This window comes from Choloepus didactylus, chromosome 16 (assembly GCF_015220235.1).
Source record: "Choloepus didactylus isolate mChoDid1 chromosome 16, mChoDid1.pri, whole genome shotgun sequence".
In the NCBI taxonomy this organism is placed as follows: Eukaryota; Metazoa; Chordata; class Mammalia; order Pilosa; family Megalonychidae; genus Choloepus; species Choloepus didactylus.
Window position 1 is genome coordinate 25,790,784 of NC_051322.1, and position 22,989 is coordinate 25,813,772.

The following is a 22,989-nucleotide window of genomic DNA, read 5'->3' on the forward strand; positions in this document are numbered from 1 at the left end:
TTATTGTAAAAGGTAAAATTAGTACATGGTAGCGCTTCAAAGACTTTTTTAAACAAAGAAATGATTGATTGAATGATTATTTTACTGATCAGATGTTCTGGAGGCTAAAATAAGAATGCAACCATTTATTGAACAATTATTTATTGAGCGCAGACTATTTGTAAGTCTGGGGAAATGTTACTGTTATTGTAAAAGGTAAAATTGTATTCATTTACAAGCACAGGTCAATTCTAACACATTTCTCTTCCCGAGGAATAACTGGATTGCAAATTGGAAACCATTATTTCTTTGTTAGAAATATAAAAGTACAGTAAAGGTGGCATGTCTTCTGTAATACATCACTTGGATCATTTCAATTGCTTTTGTATTAGTGAAACAGCAATTTATACTGATAAAATCTACATTAAAGGATTTCAATGCAATTTTAATACTTATTTACATATTATTACAATTATGAGGGTGGCAGAACCTTTTTTTTTTTTTATAAATTCAGTTTTATTGAAATATATTCACCTACCGTACAATCATCCATGGTATACAATCAACTGTTCACAGTATGATCATATAGTTATGCATTCATCACCACAATCTATTTCTGAACATTTTCCCTACATCAGAAAGAATCAGAATAAGAATAAAAAATAAAAGTAAAAAAAGAACACCCAAACCATCCACCCCTATGCCACCCTATTTGTCATTTAGTTTTTGTCCCCACTTTTCTACCGATCCACCCACACACTAGACAAATGGAGTGTGATCCACAAGGCCTCCACAATCACACTGTCACCCCTTGTAATCTACATTATTATACAATCTTCTTCAGGAGTCCAGACTACTGGGTTGGAGTTTGGTAGTTTCAGGTATTTACTTCTAGCTATTCCAATACATTAAAACCTAAGAGGTGTTATCTATATAGTGCATAAGAATGTCCACCAGAGTGACCCCTTGACTCCCCTTGAAATCTCTCAGCCACTGAAAGTATTTCGTCTCATTTTGCATCCCCCTTTTGGTCAAGAAGAAATTCTCAATCCTATGATGTCAGGTCGAGATTCATCCCTGGGAGTCATATCCTGCGTTGCCAGGGAGATTTACACCCCTGGGAGTCAGGTCCCATGTAGGGGGGAGGGCATGGAGTTCACCTGCCGAGGTGGCTCAGTTAGAGAGAGAGAGGGCCACATCTGAGCAACAAAGAGGTACTCGGGGGAGACCCTTAGGCACAATTATATGCAAGTTTAGCCTCTCCTTTGCAGTAAGGAGCCCCACAAGGGCAAGTCCCATGATAGAGGGCTCAGAACATCCAACCGGGGTGGCAGAACCTTTTAAAGGATTCTTGTGGTGCTAAATGGAAGTACTATTAAAATTGCTTCTTATTAGCATAGTAGCTATTAAAATACATATTAGAAACTTTTGCTTGAAAATAATTTTTTCTACCTCCTAGATAAAACATTTCCCCTGTTCTCCCCTCCCCCCACTCCTGCCATGTGATTTTGTACCTCACAACAATACTTTCTGCACAGATTAGATTTAGGTTGTTATTAATTTATTTCATGTTTTGCTTATGTCTTAAAATTTGATTTTTCTTTTGATGGTTTTAAAAAATGTTTTATAATTTGTATCCATTTCACCAACCCCAGCAGTAGGAAACAACAAGTCAGAGTGCTTTCTGTAATTTGTTACTTGGCCAAGTGACCCTTAAACCTGGCTATATATTAGAGTGAAAAGTGTTTATAAATGTACACTCCTGGCCTACTGCTGTTGGTTCTCAGACAGTAGGTCTGGGGTAGATCCCAGGCAACATAAAACTCAATCTAAACATGCTTCTTAGCCAGGAATTCTAAATAAAGAGTGCCCAAATTAATTTGGTAAATTATTCCTACAATGTTATTTCTTCTTCTGTATCTTCTTCAGTTTTTTGGTCAACACAGGGACCTGAAAAATGTCTGATGTTTAATTGAGTTAAAATTACAGAAATAGTAGCAAATAATTAATTCTTCCAGCACTTGTGCAAAAAAGGCAAAATAATCCAGAATAAAGATTAAAATAAATTAATTTCATGCATAAAGAAAATAAAATGTGGCACTTAAAAATCATTCTATGTTTATTTAACATGCTCACAGTTCAATACAGAGAAAATTAGTAAACCAAAGAACAAAATGTTCTGAACAGTAGAAAGACTTCATCTCCATAAGATGGACCATTTAACTTTATAAAAGCAAAAATAGTATTTGCGATAAATACCAGTAAATATTAATAAGGATTCCTCTGTTAAACTCAATCAAATTTCTTAGAGTGGCCCCTAGGCTTGAATCAATTTCTAGGAAAATTACATGATCTGAAATTTGAGAGAAATTGCCATACTCTTACAAAATATAATATTAGCCCCAACAAAATGGAGATCTAAAAGGTATAGAAGACTTAAATGTAGATTTTGAGGTGGATTTGGATGTCATTGTGGTGCATCGGTGATGGGCTAAATTGTAAATCTTGGAGTAGTTTTAGTGTCATTGCTACAAGCTCTAAAGAAGTATTTCTGTTGGCCAAAACTCACCTATGATAGCATTTGTAGATACAAGTTTAGAGTCCGAGTGACTGTGGAGGTGATTAAAATTAACATAATTAAGGTAGTAATTAAAGGTCTGGCTGTTGTGGAGGAGGCCATTTTAATATTGTAGTTTGAGAGCGGTGGTGTCAGCACTTACTACAACAGATTCACCGGAAGTGAGGACAGTTCTGTGCTAGTTGTGGGCTCATTGGATGTGTTGGTTTCTTACTCCACCACTTCAGGGCACATGAGGGGGACTATCTACATCTGAGGAATACTACAAGAATGCTCAAATTCCCCTCCTTTCTGATCCTGACAATACGTGAAAGTCCCCATTAATAGGCTCCCTAGAAGCCTTTTAGCATCAGGCATTTTTAAAGGATTAATTATCGGTCCTGACACATTCTTTGGCTAAAATGTCAGCTTGGATTTCTCTCTGGCAGCATGCAATCTGGCATTGGCTTACCCTTATTGGATCCAGAGCCTACTGGCTATTTGTATTTGGAGAAGTAATTATCTTTTCTGAGCAACTATTTCCTTCTCTGTAAGATGTTGACTTATGAGACTAACATAAAGATTAGCATAAATAAAATAGCTTTGTAATATGTAAGGTGCTGTGCCACTGTGAGGCTGAATAGATGACAGATGCTGAAGCTGGACTGTTGTGTGACCTGGGCAATTTACATAAAGTCCCTGATCCTGTGAGTCCTCCTCATACAGTAGGGGTAATTGTAGAACCTGCCCCATAGGGTTTTGTGAGGCTTAAATGAGATACATGAGCAGAGTGCTTAGAACACAGCTTCCCATGTAGTAAAAGCTAGAAAAGAATCTGTGGTGATGATGAAGATGATGATGCAGCAAATATTGTTTGTCAGTATTATTGGACAGACAGAATGACATGGAAAAAAGTATGAGCTTTAGAATCAGAAAAACTTGAGTTCAAATCCCAATCCTCTGCAGTCTAGAACAAGTTTATTAACGCCTCTGAGCCTCAAGTTTCCTTATCTCTAAGGTGGTGAATAATATCTACCACAGTAGTCTTTGGGGTAGGGGTGGGGGGATTAAAAAGAGATTGCAATTTTATTTTTTAATTTAATTTTTTGTTTGTTTATTTTTGTTTTTTACCAGAAATGGTGGACCATGGTTATTAAGAGCTCTGGATTCAAAAGAATTCTGGAAGATTTGGCGCTGAATTTTATGTCTGACTCTTACAAACAGGCTGATACCTGGCAATTTCCTTAATGTACTAAGCCTCAATTTTTTTCATAAGAAAAGATATAATTATATCAAAGGATCACTGAAAGGATTAACTAGGAGAATAATGTATATATGGTGCTCAGTGCAATACCATCACTTCATTTTGAAAACTGAGTCTGATTACTGATATACTCATTATCACCCCTCCTTTCATGACTGAGCTCAAGCTGTAAGTGAGGGGAGCATAACACTGATTTCTTTGAAAGGGATGGGCTATATATTTTGCTAGAAAATGTGGGCCTGAGTCCTGGTAGGGAAGCCCAGTCTGAGTGTCCAGGGTGGCAGCTCTCGGGCAGCCAGGATAAGAACCAGATATTTGGCACCAAGACCAAAGAAACCAGGGGCACCCATGGGCACCAGGCGTCACCTATGGTACCACAAGGCTTCCTTTGACTAAAGGAAGCTTGAAGGAGGAGGAAAATAAAGGCTTCCCTCCCAACGCACAGGAGGGCAGCCTGTGATACCCCTTGGAGATATGGAAAAAAACCAGAAGCTACATGAAGGTCAGGCAGTTTGGAACCTTGCAACAGAACTGAGTTCTTAGGCTGTGCCTAACTAACTAGCTACGTGAACTCTTGCAAATATGTGAACCTTCCAGGACTTTTTCTCCCCCATTTGTTAAATAATATGTTGAGTCCGGATGGTAACTACAATTTTCTCTTCAATGACTAATAAGATTTGATTTACCCCCACAAAAAGAAGAATCATTCTAAGTAACCGCACCCAGTAAAGGTGTTTCATTCTTCACTTTTCTCTCAGACATATAAAATAAGAGTCTCTTATTTTGTATCAAGAATTAAGCTCAGACTCTTTTTATAAAGCCTCCAATCACGGGTGGAAGGGTGAAGGCTAGAGCCCAGGGCACCCAACTAAACAGTCACAAACCATCAGCAATTGTTCAAACTTAGGTGTCTTCCTAGGAGTGAGGATGCAGAGATAAGGCCACAAGGTTGAGGTGACTATGTGGTCAGGAACACAGATCTGACCCCAGTCACCACACCAAGACAGGGGACTGAAGGAAGGGCCACGGTCAGGCTCAAAGGCTGGAAGGAAAGGACAGTGTGGATCAGCCACCCACCCAGGGCCCTGAGCAATAACACATGATATTGTCTTCCACCTGAGTCAGGTCCTTCACTGCCAGGAAGGATATTTTATTTTCATATTAGTGTCTAGCTGTGTACTTATGCTTTGGTCTTTCCAACAAGAACATGGCTCCTTGAAGGTAGGGCCTCACAAAGCTACTTCTCTTCATTTCCCTTTCAGTGACTTGAACTGATAATGAATTAATTATTAAATATTTTCCCACAGAAATGCTGCACCAAGAGTACTGCTGTGACTGTTAAAAAAGCTGAAAAAGAGATCAGACTTCAGTTAGAGATATGAATGAAGCTGATCAGGTTAGGACTAAGGCAAATCAGACTAAAGGGTAAAGGATGATACTGATGGTATTTTACCTCAACTTTTGTGTAAGACCAAAGGAAGAGATGTTATTGGCGTAAAATTTTTATCTTCTGTAGCACACTGTCTAATATAACTTCTATGGTCAGTTCTTCAAACACCATAATCACATGGAACCTTGAATAGGAAGTGTGATCTTGTTGGTTTGTATGGGTTAGTGTGATGCCCCGGTTCATCCCAGAGCAATTTTGGCAGAGAATAAAAAGTATTTTTAAAGCCCCCTTGAGGGACTAGTGGTGGTGGGGGAATATTAAACTTCCCCACCTGGGAATTCCTGATATTCTCACAAATATCAGGGACTACCAATTTAATAGGCCAAGCCCTAGATCTTGGGTCTTGCCCTTATGAAACGTATTCCTGCAAAGGAGAAGCTAAGCCTACTTAAAATTGTGCCTAAGAGTCATCCCCAGAGAACCTCTTTGTTGCTCAGATGTGACCTCTGTCTCTAAGCCAGCTCTGCAGGTAAACTCACTGCCTTCCCTGCTATGTGGGACATAACTCCCAGGGGTGTAAGTCTCCCTGGCAACAAGGGACATGACTTCCAGTGATGAGCCTGGCCCTGGCATTGTGGGATTGCAAAAGCTATTGCTAGACAAAAAAAGGAGAAAAGAAATGAAACAGAATAGAGTTTCAGTGGAGAGATTTCAATTAGAGTCGAGAAGTCATTCTGGAGGTTATTCTTATGCATTATATAGATATTCCTTTATAGTTTTTAGTGTATTGGAATAACTAGAAGGAAACACCTGAAACTGGTGAACTGTAATCCAGTAGCCTTGATTCTTGAAGATGATTGTATAACTAAATAGCTTATATTGTGTGACCTTGTGATTGTGAAAATCTTGTAGCTCACACTCCCTTTATCCAGTGTATGGGCAGATGAATAAGAAAACAAAGAGAATAAATAAATAAATAATAGGGGGGATAAGGGGTATGGGATGTTTTGGGTGTTCTTTTTCTATTTTTATTCTTTTTTTTTTTTTTTGGAGTAATGAAACAGATCAAAAATTGATTGTGGTGATGAATGCACAACTATGCATGATAATAGTAAGATGATACTGTGAACCATTGATTGTACACTTTGGATGATTTTCTGGTATGTGAATATATCTCAATAAAATTGCATTTAAAAAAAAAGAGTACTGCTATGGAGGTTAAGCCTAGGGAAACAACGCAGCTCCAAACATTACCTTTCCGTAAAACAATTCTCTCTTTGGGCACCATGAGCATCCAAGTGTTTCTGGGTTGATACAGGCAACACAGACATCGGTGCCAGCATCACCAGTGACATCAGTTGATGGTGGCAACTGACATGAAGAACTGTGTGCTTCATGATCATGTGGACTTGACAATGGCCATAAGAAGAAAACAACTGGGGAAAAAGAAACAGAAAATCAGTTAGGTTTTCTCAAGCAACTTCTCAAGTAAGATTATTCCAAAAATATCATCTATATTTTAACGTAGGAACTTATATTTTATCCCCATGTTCCAAATAGCCCTTGATGGAAAGAAAAGTTTTCCTATCAGTATGTCCTGACATAGTTAGTGAAAGATCATTATTTGAAACAACACTTTTGTAAGAACAAAAAAGTCTATCATTTTTTGTTTCAAAACAAAATGTAGCCCCAGATTTCCAATTCTCCCCTTCTTCCCCCTCTGGTGCCCCAGCCAGCCAGGAGTCAACCAGCCTCTGGTCCTCTAGGTCTCTCACCACCTCACTGCAGGGCAGAAAAGATTTAAAGTCACTACCAGCCTTTCCAACCCAAACTCTGAAGGAATATCCATCCCTTGCTTATTGTGAGGACACAGTAGTTGAGCATTATTTGAAAATCAAAGGTCTGACTCAAGGTCAAGCAGTGGTCCAGTACATGAAAATAGTAGATGCTCTACCAGCTTACAGAGTCCATTACTATGCAGTAAAGGATAAACAAGGAATTCCTTGGTGGCTTGGAGTCAGCTATAAAGGAATCAGCCAGTATGATTTACAAGATAAGGTAGAGCCTCAGAAATTATTCCAATGGAAACAGCTGTAGCACTTGTGTTTCTATGAGAAAAAAAGCTGCTGTTCAAGTTCAAGATCTGCAAAGGATTTCAGTGTCAAGAAGAACCTTTCAGCAAAGTGGCCTCTTTGTGCAAACGTGGTCTGCAAACTCTTCTCTCATCAAGTCCTTCTGGGTAATGGCAATTAGTCAGCATCAGCTTTACCTGGATCAGAAGCAAAGCAAAGAAAAAATTCCTTCAGCATGGAGTTGAGATGATATTGCCATGGATTTGGTGGAGACAGGAACACCAAGGTCTCCAAACTGGTGAGCCTGGAGGGAAAAAGTCAGTTCATCATGGCAAGCAATGGCAGTCTAATCTCCATGGTTTCTCAAAACTCAGAGATTAGTGAGGGGCAAAAGAGAGAGGAAAATCCTTGAACTCAAGAAGGAAAAACTGTTGCAAGAAAAACTCTTCAAAAAAGTCGAAGTGCTTAAGAAGATCTGATGGTGGGAGGCTGAGCTCACTGGCAAAATGCCAAAGGAGTATCCACTGAATATAGGTGAGAAGAGAACCCTCCTCAGGTCAGCAGATGTGTAGGTACTGAATTCAAATTATATGATAACTTGCTGCCGAGTGAAGAGGATCCTGCTTTGCAAGAACTGGAGAGTAATATCCTAATACAGCAAAAGCTGGTTGAAGCTGCAAAGAAAAACTTCCCAATGAGCCAGACCTTTGTAAAACTGGAAAGAAAAACGAAAGCAAGATTACATGGATATAGTGAGAATGCTCCAAGAGACTGAAAATGCAATAGATGTATACAGAATTAGGTGTGGAAAGAAACCCATCCAGAAAGCAACAGTCATCTTACCAGAAGACATAATCCCATCAGAGACTAGCTCCTTGTCCAATACTACCACCTATAATGATCCTAACGACTCCTTCACTCTTGCCGGGCAGCAATCAAATTCAGTGACTTACTCTCCAAGAATTCTCTCCCCCAGTCTCTTGGTATTGAGTGAATCCAATTCAGAAGCTGCCATCAATGAACAGTTTGGGGATACCAGGTAGTCCAGAGAAATGTTATGGAAACACAGCAGCCCTTACAAAACCCCAGAGAGGCTGCCACAGGGAGGCAGAATCATGCCCACCACACCTTTCTCACCCAAAACACCTACAGCAGCAGCCACTTGGAGCCCGAATCTTCATCTCAGCACCACCGCCAATGGAGTGGAAGCCTCACGTCCCAGGCCCACATCCTTTCTAGGATGGATAATGACAAGCCTGTTTTCTCCCTCTCCAAATCCCAAAGAAGCATCAGCATTGAAATCCTTGATGACGGGTCTTCCTTACACCAGCCAGTCGAGCATGGAATATTTCCGTGTGATGTCAATTACCGTCCCGTATTACAACACCCAGACCCTGGACACGTGTCGGGGGTCAGGGAAGGTCCAAGAAACAGAAGGTTTCTACTTCAAATTCAGGAAGCATGCCCAACCTAGCACAAAAGGATAGTTTGAGGAATAGCGTCTAACTCTAAGAGTCAGGAGCAACCCTCTTGCAGGTACTATATTGCTAGGTCCCCACCATATGGAGAGTGTGATCTTTATTACAGTAGCGGCTATGTCTATGACCATGACACCAAAGGACAGTACAGTGTCAATCCCTCCTGCCGGCCCCCAGCCCACTACAGATATGACCACCCAAGGCACTACACTAGGTCCTTTCATGAAGACAAGGTGGAACAGCTGCTCCATAACCCATATGCTGCCCCATAACCCATATGCAACCCATATGACTGCCAAGGAAGGCTGCTACTAAGTCAGAGCACATCACCAAAAGCATCCACAAGGCCTTAGTCACAGAGCACCTGCGTGGCTGGGATAAGCAGGTCTCTGGACAAACCACCAGGGACACAGCCCACAGACTAGCTTCAACTCAGGGGAACACAGAGATGCCTGATTTACAGATAGTAGTAGAAAAGATAATAAATGGGCTTTCCTTAGTAATTATAATTATACATTCTTTTTTGTAAAGGATATAAGAACTTTATTTGATATTATAAGAAAAAGTATTAGGGTTTTCTATTAAGACCAGAAACAAAATTCACATAGGCAAGATATAAAAATGGAATAACAAATATTCACTGGCTGGTTTCCAGGACGTTCAATATTTACCACATATTTCCCACATTTTCTCTCCATTCTTGAGTTGGAGCATTTTTCTTTTTGAACATTGCACCTTACATCTGCAATGACCTTGAGTAATATTTTAGTTGAGTGATGGAAGATTGACTATGATGCATCAGTGCAGGTGTTGATCAAACTAAACATTAAATAGCATTCCTAGCAGAGGACCCACCTTAGAGTCAGAGGTAAGGAATTAGTTGATTATAACAAGAACCCAGAAAACCAATCCCAGCCTCGGAGACCTACCATTCGGTGGCCCACCTAGCAGAAGCAAACTATGCCAACCTTACATAATATTTCCTTCTTTCTCCTTTTGTCATTGTCCCTCAGACACCATTATTCCGTGATAGAATTCTGAAGAAGGTGAAGTTTCCAGTTGCTTACTTTCTGAAAGATAACCATCCTCTCCCCTTATTGGTACCACTACTGAGCGTCTGGCCTTGACCTTCTCAAGCTGCCCCAAACGCTCTGAAATGCCTAGTCCTACTCCCCCGCATTTAGCAAAAGGAAATCCCCTAGGACACACTTTCTTAAGGCCCAAGTCTCTGTTTTCTAAAGTGAGAGCAACAGAATATGATAAATCAACAGCTTCTAATGTATTTAGCAACTTTCTTTTCTCCTGTAGAAAAATATAAACTTCATTGTAAAGGCACATTTGGCACCTTGAAAGTAATAGTTCAAGGGTAAATGAGCAAGTATTTCTTTCCAATACTTCCATTTTACCTCAAAAACAACCTCCTTTCTTCCATTGGTAGAAATATCCTTATTGACCAGGAATTTGTAAGAGCTAAGAAATAACAGACAATTACTGAACTGAAAAGCCATCCAACAGGATCAAACACATGTGTCCAACGAAACCCTATATAAAACTACCAAAAAAGTTTTTTGTCAAGAATGATATTAGAATAATTTTTAAGTTTTCAAATAAATTTATCTGATAAACTTAAGTAATCAAAAATAACCTCATACAAATGACACAATCAAGGTAAAATAGTTTTGTTCTTTTGTAAAAATGCCTGTGTCATTAATACTCACTGCCCAGATATCCATCCAACTTGTCAGATCAAAATCATCCATGACAGGCTAAAATTAAAAGGCTGACATTACCATGTGTTGGTGAGGATATGGATTAATTGGAACTCTCATACATTGCCAGTGGGAGTGAAAAATGATACAACCACTTTGGAAAGCTGTTTGGCAATTTCTACTTCAGCTATAGATACACCTTTCCTATGACCTATAGATTCAATTTCTACATATAGACCCAAGAAACTGAGTATGTATGTCAAAAAAGGTATAAAATTTTCATAGGACAATTTTATTCATAATAACTGAAAATTTGACATGTTTCAAATGCCCGTAATGGAGAAATAAATTGTGGTACATTCATATAATGGAATACTACACAGTAATAAATAAAGAAGTACACACATATATAATTTTAAAATCAGTGATCCTTACATACAACAACATATTGCATGTTCACTCATTATGGTTAAGCGAAAGATAATCAACCATTAACAGATTTGAAGGAGAATTCCCAGATGAGGAATCCGAAGCTAGGGAGGAAAACTGACAAAACCCGTGCACTGTGGAGTCATGTTGAAGGAATCCCACGTCTTTTAGTCCAGTTCCCACTCCTGTTGCCTAGTTCATGGAAGATACATAGAAAGGTAGACATTTCAGTAGACATCAATAGCAGTCATTAGCAAATCAAAGAAAAGCAAGGATTAAGGTCTCAGTATTGCAGAAGATCTCGGGTAGCAATTGCTTTCAGTGAATTCTGCTCTTGTCCCAGACTTAGTGGATCTGGGTTTGGGTCTGAGGTTAGGGATTTTGGCCAGAAACTGAGATAATTCATATGTACATCAAAGTCCGAGCAAATCTCAAGTGTAAATATTTATAATACATGAGACGGACTCACTAAATATCTTTCAAATGACACGTTTTAATAAATCTAATTTTCCTTCAGCTTAGAAATGGTTAACTTTTTAAAAATATTTTATTCATTAAAAATGTATTTTAATTCCATGCATTGTGCTAATTGCTAAGTGTTCAATGGCATACAAAAGAATACATCCCTGCCCTATTGGAACATTATATTATATACACTGGTTTTGACTTTAAAAGAAAAAATGTATGACCTTTGCAAAAACACTCAAGAATTTATTCAACTTTAGCTTAAGGAATTCTACTGGAACAAATGGAAGCAAAACAATAACCTGAAGCCTCTTAAAGAGCGAATGATTCCTCAACCGGGGTGCTTTTGCCCCCTAGGGGACATTTACCAACATCTATAGACATTTTTAGTTGTCAACAATTGGAAGAGGGATTGCTACTGGCATCTAGTAGACAGAGGCAAGGGATGTTAGAAAACATCCTGCAATACACAGAACAGCCTGACAGCAAAGAATTGTCTAACCCAAAATATCAGTAGTGTTGAGGTTGAGAAATCCTGCTCTAGAACATAACAAGCACAAAAAAATCTGTGGAAACAAGGGGAAGACAGGGAAAGGATTTCTTCCAAGGAGCAATAAAAACATGATGCTCATTCAGCAATAAAAATTAAGCCCATGAGCCACTGTGTAGCTTCTGGGCTAGGGGGCTATATGGGGCCCAAGTGACAGAAAACTTCAATAGTAATGAACATGAACATTGAATTTAACTGAAAAATCAATGTCACCATTAACCAACAAAATATATGTACTTTAATGAGAATAGAAATTAAGTGGATTATCTTCAAATTCTGGCTACAAATTTAAAAAATAGAAGTTATCCTAAATAACCATTCTTCCCTTCATTCTCATTGTAAGAGAACCCACATATTAACTGGCCACATGGACACCCAGAATAAAGACCACATTTGCCAGCCCCTTTGATGCTAGGTGTGACTGTATGACTAAGTTCTGTGTAATGGATATTAGTGTGGTTCATGTTAGTAACTTCAGAGTGAACACTTTACTTGGAAGGGAAGGGCATATGTCCCTCTCCTTCTTTCACTTCTTCACAACTGGAATGAAGATGAGGTGGAGCACAATCTCAGACCATGTGTTTAAGGACAACACCCTAAAGGTGGTGGAGCAATAGGAGACAAGATGCAAAAGAGGCTGGACCAATTCATAGAGCAAAACTCAAGAGCAGTCCAAATGTTTTCAAAGGGTCAATAGAGTTTCATTTTGTTTGTCACTATTACTTTGGACCTCTGCCACTGAAGTTAAATTTGTATCCTAATTAAAAATACTGCCTTACAACAATACTGAGATACACATCATAATTTGGCACTGGGGCTTCATAACATAGAGCAATGGTATTCCGCAAGCATTTGATTGTACTTCTATGTTATTCAATAGCCCGGAGAGGAGTACGTCATTCTGTCACTTGTGCAGAAACTTTTAATTCCCACTTTCAAAATCCTTAAATGACACAGTTACAAAGTGTGAAAGAAAACATAAAACTGAATACTTAAAAATCAATTTTTATGTAAAATCATGTATAGTGGTATTCAAATATTTTGTTTTCCAAAATGACCCCATATTTCTTGTGCATTTGTTATTCCATATAACAAACTAATTGGAATAGAATACGTACAAAAATATGTATGGGTATTTATCACTGTATATCAGACTCCCCCATGAAAGCTCTTTACTTTCAGCAGATATTTTAGCCAAAAAATATTAAACTGAGGGCGACTGCTATTTTGTTTTTCACTGGCCAAGTTTGTTAGCACTGGGCTCATTTAGAGTCATCTATTAATAGTGAGTGAGTACCACTTTGCCTTAAAAAGTCGATACTGACTTTTTAAAAATTATTTTATCCATATCATGTACTTCCATGGACAAAATTTGACCATAGTCATTATGATGATAATAAAAACATCTGTGTAGCCCTCTTTGCTCTATTTCTATGCAGACAACCAGCATGGAAGCTTGAGCTTTCTTATATATAGGAATTTTTTTTTAACAAAGGGATTATTATATTCATCATATTTTGTTGTATAATTGATAAAGTAATTAACTAGTCAGATATCACATTTGAAAAGCTTAGCCTCGTTGCTGTTATTCATAGTTTGCATATGATTATTTTAAATCAGATACATTATACTTCTATATTGTATTTTGTATAGGATTATCATAAAATAAATGTTTCCATTTTATTTTTCATAGTTCTGCTTCTATTATCTAGATAAGAGTATCCTTTCACCAAAGTAAAACCAATCAAAAGTTATTCAAGGAATACTAGTACTACAATTAGTAGCACTAATCAAAGTAGAAACTTAATCAACTGAAAAACATAAGTTCAGTTGCAGTTCAGTGATTTTTTTTTCCATTTCAAAATATTCTAGATCTCAATTTGTGTTGGCTTAAAAAATTGCAAATGTTTTTACTGAGACAATGTTGTCTTTTATTTACTCAACAAATATCAGATTCACTCAACAAAGACTTATTGGAAGCTAATTTGGAATTTGCTCTCTAATTACTTATTAAATTGTACTTTGAAATTATCATTTTTCTGCATATATCTTGTATTTCACAATAAAAAATGTAAAAAAAAAGGTCCCATCTAAAATAGGTCTATACCCACAGGAATGGAGTAAGAGAACATGACCTTTTCTGGGGTACATACAACCTCCAAACCATCACACAACACACAAACCCAGACATTTTTGAGGTGAAAGGATTCATTATTAATAATTATTATGGCCCAATAGGTGTAATCGGAGACTGTCCTGGGAAAACCAGGATATATGGTCACCTCATCAATAAATGACACACTGAGATTTAGAATATCTTTCAAGGCTTGTTTAAATTGTAATATTTTGACACAGCAAGGTTAATGTTCTTTTGTTATTTATAAATTTATATGTATGAAATGAAAAATAAGACCCAAATATCTAATTATATCCTCCATTGCATCAAGGTCAACTGTATCATTCAGTTTCTTATGATCACTGTCAATGACTGGAGTTCAAAATTTTTATAGAATTTTGGCATTCCATATTCTGATGACACTCATTGTCAGATAATTTTTCCTTATGTTGTGTCAAAATATTCCTCCTGGTGACGTTAACTGATTTTTCCCTGGTTCTTTTTTCTAAAGACAAAATAAATAACTTTTCTTCCAAATAACAGCTTTTAAACATTGGAAGGCAATTCCAATGGTCCTCCTTATTTTTATTACTATTAAAAAAAACACTATTTCTTAAAAGACTAAAATTGGTCATTTGACTGTTATTAAAGTCTAGTACTTAAATGGTTTTTTAAAAAACATGTGTCAGTGGTAGCAAAAAGAATTGCTCTGGTTGCTATAAAATGTCACTGGTTCACCCTTAGTGGTTGGTACCCCTGGGAAGTGCAGTTGCCATTAATATTACTAAAATTTTCTATGAAAAGATGTTTAGGCTTTACCAGTGGGTGTACCACTGTGATAAAAGTCTAATTCTCATTATACCTCCACACATGAAAGATTATTATTTCCATCTATCTGGTGGGATATGAATGCTGTAAGAAACACTTTTTAATTTCAAGTTATTTTTAGACTACCAACTCCATTGACTATTCATCACTCTGTGCTAAAAGGGAAAATGATAGGTGGAGGAATAGGGAAAGACATTTAGATTAAATCTATTGTGGAGAATAAAGGCAAATAAGGAACACCAGTAAGACCCTGGTGGTATATCTTGGGATTTACCATGGTAGCATGATAAATATAACTCCTTTTTCAATTATGGTTAGGTTGGGATTGAGGAAGGAACTAGAGTGCTATGTTGGGTCAGGGAAGTTTCAGTAGATTGAGTTGAGGGACCTGGGGGTGATTCAGGCAGGAAGAGTAAAATGGGATTGAGAATAAACAGGTCTTAATTGATGTTGTTAAAAAAATTAAGAAATGGCTTGAAGCTGGCTATGGCATGTAGGAGGCAAATTCTGATTCAGTTCTTAAAGGTTTTGTCAGACAAGCTGGTAGACAAGTAAAAGGAGGGCACTGAAGAAGGACAGAAAGAAACAAGGAAGGACAGAGATTGATAGAGACGGCCTAGGTACATAGTGAGGTTATCTTGGCAACAGAAGGGCATGATATCAAATAATTACATTTAAAGAGATATTAAGTGACAGTATGGGACCTTTTATATTTTATCTAGAAATGGTAACTCAAACAGCAGCATCTTGAGCAAGAAAATAATGTAAAAATTATACTTAGATAATTAAAACTATACATACATTTACCCTATGACACAATAAGACACTCATAGGTATATGCCAAAGAGAAATGAGTGATAGATCCAAAAAAGACATGTAATAGGATGTTCATAGATGCTTTATTGAAGATAGCCAAAGACTGGAAAAAAGCAAATGTCTTGTCAAAAGGACAATGTGAAAATAATTTGAACTATTCTAGGATGATGGTTACTGCTGGGGAAAAGAGGGATTAAAACTGGGAAAATAATGACATATTTTCATCCACAGAAAAAATATATAAGTAAAATTGTTATGGTGCTTATTCTAAGTATTTCTATATTGAAAGTCTATTCTTTAAGCACATAATATATATCGACAAATATTAATAGTGATTTTACCATGAAATTTTATCACACATTTCTTAGACAAGGCTTTTTCTTAAAAACTAGATTCATTTTCTATGAAAATTAAATGATCTTAATCTTCAAGAACACTGAAAATTTTTCTAACTTCTTTGATTCTACTTTGAATCTTTTCCTCTTAATGATGAAAATCTTTGTTCTTAATGGCAATGCTTATTTGTTTTGTCCTATGATACATATAATAGTTTTAGAAAAATAGTATCAGCAATGACCAAAACCATGGCTACTGAAAAGGATTAAGATTATTATATTTTTTTCTGTTGTTAGATAGATCTCTTTGAGATATATAGCAAAATTATTATATTTTCAAAACACTTAAAAGAATACCATCTGCATCATTAAGCCATCAACTCAATACACCAGCAGGTTTATCTATCTTATTTTGCCCTTGATTTTTAGGGATTGCTTTTTCCATTTTTACATAATTTTATATATAATCATGTAAAACATTTGCATGGTTCCAAAATCAAATCTAAAGAACAAGGAATTATTCAGAGAATTCCAAAACTGAGATTTTTTAAGTAAAACTTCAGTTCAAGTGAAATGGAAGTCTAATGGGTATAGAGATAAGTAGAGAGTTGAAGTGGGTTTTATGTCTTTATAATGATGAAGCATTGGTGCTGGACTAGACTGTTGTCTTTGAGATGGTGACAAGGTTACAATGAAGTACTGCCGTTGGTTACAGAATCACCTACAGTACTAATTACAGGTATAAGCTCAGTAGGATGAGCGATAGTGAGGGTGATTAGATAATGGGATAATTAGAGACGGTAATTAAAAACAAATTTGCTTTGAAGAAATCACTGTCGTGTTACACTTTTTTGGTTGTTTTCGTATTTTTTGTTGTTTATTTATTTATTTATTGCTTTTTTGGTTTTTTCAAAGTACTGGCGGGAACAGTTATGGTACCCAATCCACCTGAAATGGTAGTTGTTAATTGTGGTAGTTTTAGGCTCAACTTAAAACATCACATCAGTTGAGTCTACACTAACACAACTACTGCCACCACTTCAGATAAATCATTGCATTATTTCTCATGGTAGCTGTAAGTTCAGCTGATGTATTGGCTTTGTGACATGTGTAAGCTTAGTGAAATAGTGGTAGTTATAGCTTCAACTGAAATTATGGTAATGTCTTTTGTGGTAGAAGACTGTGCAGAATACATGGTGTTTTAGGTTCAGCTAAAATAGTAATGAGAGCCTATTTTGACTGTTGGTTCACTGGAAGTGGTAGCCATGGTAGTTGTAGCCTTTGTTAACCTAGATGTTAGTTAGTTCTCATTTCAGTTAACTAGGAGCAGTGGCAAATATGGGACAGAATGAATGCATGATATGGAGGTGGCTGTATTATAAGAGTTAAGTTTAACTGAATAAATGGTGGTAGCTGATGTGGATGTAAATTAATTTAAAATTATAGGTTCATTGTAAGTACTGGCAATAGAGGGTTGAGATAAAATGACAGTGGTGGGGGCCATCATGATAGTAGGATGGTGGTGGTTGTAAGTTCAGCTAAGTACTCGTTCCCATGGGGGTATGGGTATAGCTTCAGTTATAATGATTGTAGCTATGGGAACTGTAGGTTCATTTGAAGTACTATAAATTCTGTTGAACAGCTACTGGGTTCTTTTGGACAATTGTTTCTGAAAAAAAGTATGAATGGTTATAAATGTGATTGAAATTGTGGCCCTTTTGTAACTGTACATATAGTATTATTTGTAGATTCAGTTTAAGTGGTAGTGACTTTTATATTTGTCAGTTCAGTGAAATTGGTTGGAGGTTTAATTTCAGTTGAATGACAGTTGGTATTGTGGTTGAGAGTTCAGCAGAAGTAGAATTTTGGGCTGTTTGGTTTGTAGTTTCTGCTGAAGTGGTTATTACAGCTGTAACAGTAGTTCGTTCAGTAGAAACTGTAGGGTTTTTAGGTTCAGTGGATGAGGTTGTATTGATCATAATAGCTGTCATTTCCAATGAAGGGGTTATGATAGTTGTAATAGCAGTAGGTTCAGTAGAAATTGTATTGTTTTCAGATTCAGAAGTGATCATTTCTGTTGTGACTGTAAGTTCACTTGAAGTACCTGTGGCCAAAAGGGTTCTCAGATCAACTGAAGTGGTAATACTTAGAGATTCACTTGAAGTGAGGGAGCTATTGCAGAAGGTTCAGAAGAAGTCATGGTGGTTGTAGATTCAGGAGTTGTATGTTCCATTGAAGTGGTTGTTGTTGCAAGTTCTGTTGAAATAGTGGTAGATAGAGCTTCTGCTGACATAGTTACAGCTGTGGTGGTGGTAGTATGGCTCAAGTGAAGTGGTAGATTTGGTTGGAATGGTGGTAGTGTCCATAATGGTAGTAGGTTCAGTTGAAGAGACAGTGGTAGTTTCCATTCTAGTAGTAACTTCAGGGGAGGTGGAGGTGGTGGTGATTGTGATTGTAGGTTGTCATTTGTAGGTTCAAGTGAAGTGATGATTGTGGGCTTTATGGCAATAGGTTCAGTTGAAGTGGTAGAGTTGTCTGCTGTGGTGGTAAAAAGTACATTTGCTGTGGTCATAGTAGTCACTTCTGTTGTCATTCTTGGTCTCTGCAGGTTGAGAAGTAGGAGATGAGGTTGTTCCCGAAATTATTATAATAGGTTCCCCACCATCTGGAGGGGTATGGATAATAATGGGAGAAATTTTATTTCCCCCTTTATTGACCAGATATACTATGCGCACTCTGATTGTTGTGGTTATTACACTGGTTAAGAGACAAATAAGGAAGATTTTCCACATAGACCAGTTACTGGAAATATTTTGTGTCACCTAAAAAAGATTGAAATAAAAGTAGTAAGAATTAAACCAAACATTTCAAGAAAAATGAAGGTCATTGCCCCTTTTTTATATTATTTGTCATTTGCTTCATCAGAGAAATGCATAAATTTCAATATTATTATTTTTTCATAATAAATATCAACTTAAATTTCTACATTTTCATCCCAGGAAAGGGTTAGTCTTGTGCTTTCCCTATTATTTGAGTAAGGAAACATGTACAAAATTATCGACCTTCCTTATTCTTATGTCTGAATATTTAAAACTTAAAAGCAAAACTTGCAAAAAACTCTACACATATCAAAAAATCCCCAAAGAAGTACCCATGCACAGGTAGGTTGTTGATAGCATACTGAGAATGAGTAATCTCCCAAATTCTCCTGATTAAAATTCTTTTCTTTCTAAGCCTGATAATACCCCAAATTTATCCATTAAGCAGGCCCCTAGAAACCCACCAGTCATGTGCATTTCAGTTATTAGGCTGAACACGTGTTTTTTCTAATCTTCAGTTCAGAATTTGTCAGTATGAAATCTTGAAAAAAAATCCAGCTTCTGCCAGCTACCAACTATGTCCACTTGGAAAACTGCTGATCCTCTCTGAGCCTTTGTTTCCTCATCTTAAAATGCTTGCAATAAGAACACATGGCTTACAATTCTGACATAAAGATTAGTGGAGGTGAAATTTCTTTCTATATTTTAAAGTACTGTGCAAGAGAAAGGCTGAATTTGAGGAGGCTGGAGGTCATAAAGTCTGGAACCAAAAATGACCAGGGCTTCAACCTGTCTCTGACACTTACTGGTGGTGTGGCCTTGGGCAAATTACTTGAACTCTGTTGCTCTGAGTCTTCATCTGTAAAATAAGGACAATAATAGAAGTTGTCTCATGGGGTTGTTGAGGGGATTATACATAAGTTCTATGTATAAAGTGCTTATATCACTACCTGGCAATTAGTAAATGCTATAAAAGTCTGCACAATTTTACTGCTATTGATGATAATCATGATGCTGCAGCAAATGTTTTGTTGCTAGTATTTAATAGACAGGCAACACGGCAATGGAAAAAGAACAGGCTTTAGTATCAGGTAGTCTTGGGTTTAAATATCAAGCCCATGAGATCTAGTGCAAGTTTCTTGGTTTGCCTGTTACTAGTCCTACCTCAGCCACTAGCTAGCTATGTAAGTGTCAGCAAAAGTTTCCTTCCTGAAGCTATTTTTCCTGCTATATTAAATGAAGGTATTGGATTAGATGATATCTAAAATCACTTTCACCTTGAAAATTAAAATGTTTTATTTTACCCTTGCAAACAAAGATGAGCATCCTCTTACCTCTCCCCTTTAAGCTCACTCCTCCTTCCACACTGTCTCAGCTCTGGCTTGATGCTTTATCTGAATAAAGTATCTGAGTTGATACTTTATTATTTTGGATCAAGGACCAGGGCTCAGACCCCAGACAGATCCTCCAGAGCAGGATTGAACAGAGGAAGGATGGATTCAGAGTCAGTATAACCCACCCTTACCACAAAGCATGTCAGGTATCAAGCAATATCAATTTTCTTCCAGGGTTGAGGTCACATGGATCATGCCATGAGTTGAAGCGAAAACAGCAAACATAACAGGAGCTCAGAAATATGGGGGAGCTGAGTCTGGGGGGAAAAAAACACACACACAAGGGGAAAAACATGGAGAAGCAAAGAGCAAAGTTAGGTTTCTAAGTCAAGATTTAAAACATTAAGATCAGAACCAGGAGCGTTAAAGAAAGATTGGAATTCTTGAGTAAAAGAATGCAGGGGCCCTTGAAGAAACAGCTAATTCTAGATCTTGTGCCGGAAAGCAAGGAATCTGCCAAAGACTAATGGGGATTTGAAAAATACACAACAGCCAACTTGAAGGAGCTCCCACTGGATTAAGAGAAAAATTTGAGCATAAGAAAGCAATGACTAAAGTTGATTGAAATACATCAACTATATAAAAGTCAGTAAGCTCTTAATGATTCTAATAACAAAAACAAAATAACTTCATTAGTCACCTCTGGAGGCTGCTAGGGTAGCAATTCATTTCTCTGAAAATTAACAAAATGGAAAAAAAAAGTATCTATGCTACCTTTTTTGAAAAAATTGTACTTCAGGGTAATGAAATGGTGTTTCTTAACAGAATAATTCTAACTAATTACTGTAGAGGAAAAGATTTCATTATAAAATCACTATAAATAATGGATCTAAGCAAAGATTATCAATAGATACTAAAGCAATTTGATGAAATAGATGATGAGGAATTATATGATGGATGTAAAAGCCTGGTACCATCTGAACCTACAATCTTAGCATTTGTTACAAAAAGTGGGAAAACAGACTTTATGTGCAGTATAATGTTTGTTATGCAGTAAAATGTACACAGCATCACATATAAATTTTTTTGCCAAAAATATTCAATCGAATCAATACTCTAGTTTTAACCCATGTTTGGATGAAATTTGGGAGATAAAGGAACAAGTTAACAGATACCACAAAGAAGCAACCAACCCAATCCTGAATGTAGGGCATTCTACATGACAAATCACCTAGTTTCTTCAACAAATCTACAACATCTGAAAAAAGAGAAGAGAAAAACTATTTCAGACTTAAAGAAGTCTACACAAATGTAGACAGGATAGTATAAAATAACACCATATACACATCATTTAGCTTCAATAATGTATGAAGCTTAGATACATAAAAATCAAAGCAACGTGTAGACTTTCTTTGGATCCTGATTAAAACCAAACAATTGTAATTTTTAAGATTACGGGTAATTTAAATGTGGGCTGGATATTAGATGACATTAAGGGATTGCTGTTCATTTTATTAAGTGTAACAACAGGAAGGTGGTTATGTTACCTAAAACGTTCTTACCTGATAAAGAAGCATCTGAGTGTAAGCAAGTGAAATGACGATGTGTGTGGAAAGGGGTAGATAACACAAGATGCAAAAATGTTGATAATTGTTGAAGCTAAATGATGTGTATATGGGGTTATTTTACACTATCCTTTCTACTTTTGTGTATATTGAAAATGTTCAACAATAAAGAGTTTAAAAAACAAAAAAAAAGACATCAGAGTCCAAAAGGCTAAAGGAAGGACTCAGAGGCTGGCTCCAGGTTGGAGGGGGCGGCAGATCCCCACATAGCACTCTCCCCACGTTACGGAGCAGTGAGTTTACACCATATGCTCCACTTGAGCATTGCTTTCCCACCTATTCCATTAAACAAACAAACAACAGAAGATTCAAGTTAATACTGAAGCACTGTCATGACGGCAACATTGAGAAGGCACTATTGTCACAAACGTTACCTGTCTGTGTTGAAATCTTTCTAGGGGGAGTTTTGAGTGTTCAAGAGTTCCTGGGTTGATACAGACAGCAGTGACTTTGGTACATGCCTCAGTGATGACATCAGTTGATGGTGGAAACCGATAGGCTGATCTGTGAGCTTTGTAGTCATTTGGACTCTGGAATATCTACAGGGACAAAACAATGGGACAAAGGGAAAGAAAAGGAAGCCATTGTGTTGAATGTTTAAAGTGAAATAATTCTAGAAGCTATAAACTAGCTTGGTGACACAACATGAAACTAATTGATCAGTATTTGAAATGAGATTTTTGTACTGAATAAATCAAAAACTTAAATTTTACTTAATGAAAAATAAATTTTAAAATAAAATTTCCTCTCAAAATAATTAAATCAAACAGGCAATTATGTTTATTATTTTATATACTTTATCAATGTTATGCATGAAATTTTACATCATCCATTACCATCAGTCTATGGTAACTGTTATTAAATATCCTCATCTTTCAAGCATATATATATATATAGGTGGGTCACATGAGGACATACCACCATGGAGCTTCCATTTGATATAGAAATAAATACTCACATTTTTACAGCGATAAGAACTTAGACTTACCAAGAACAACACCTGCCAGTTATTTTAGAAATAAGAATACTGAGGCCAAGTGGTGAAGTGACTTGTCCACAATAATTTATAAGTCCTGGAGATCCATTTTTGTCATACTAAATCTGGAATCTCTGCAACTAAAACCACCATTTAAAAAATCCCATACAAGGATACATCCTTTGTTAATAGTGATACAATGCTCTATCCAACAGAACACAAGAATCCCAGGCAAAGCAAGGAAAGA

General features: G+C 36.9%; 1 pseudogene; it reads left to right on the top strand.

Moving 5' to 3' along the window:
* Window positions 1-4,274: 4,274 nt before the first annotated feature.
* LOC119511251 lies at window positions 4,275-9,207 on the top strand (annotated as a pseudogene).
* The last annotated feature ends 13,782 nt before the right edge of the window (window positions 9,208-22,989 follow it).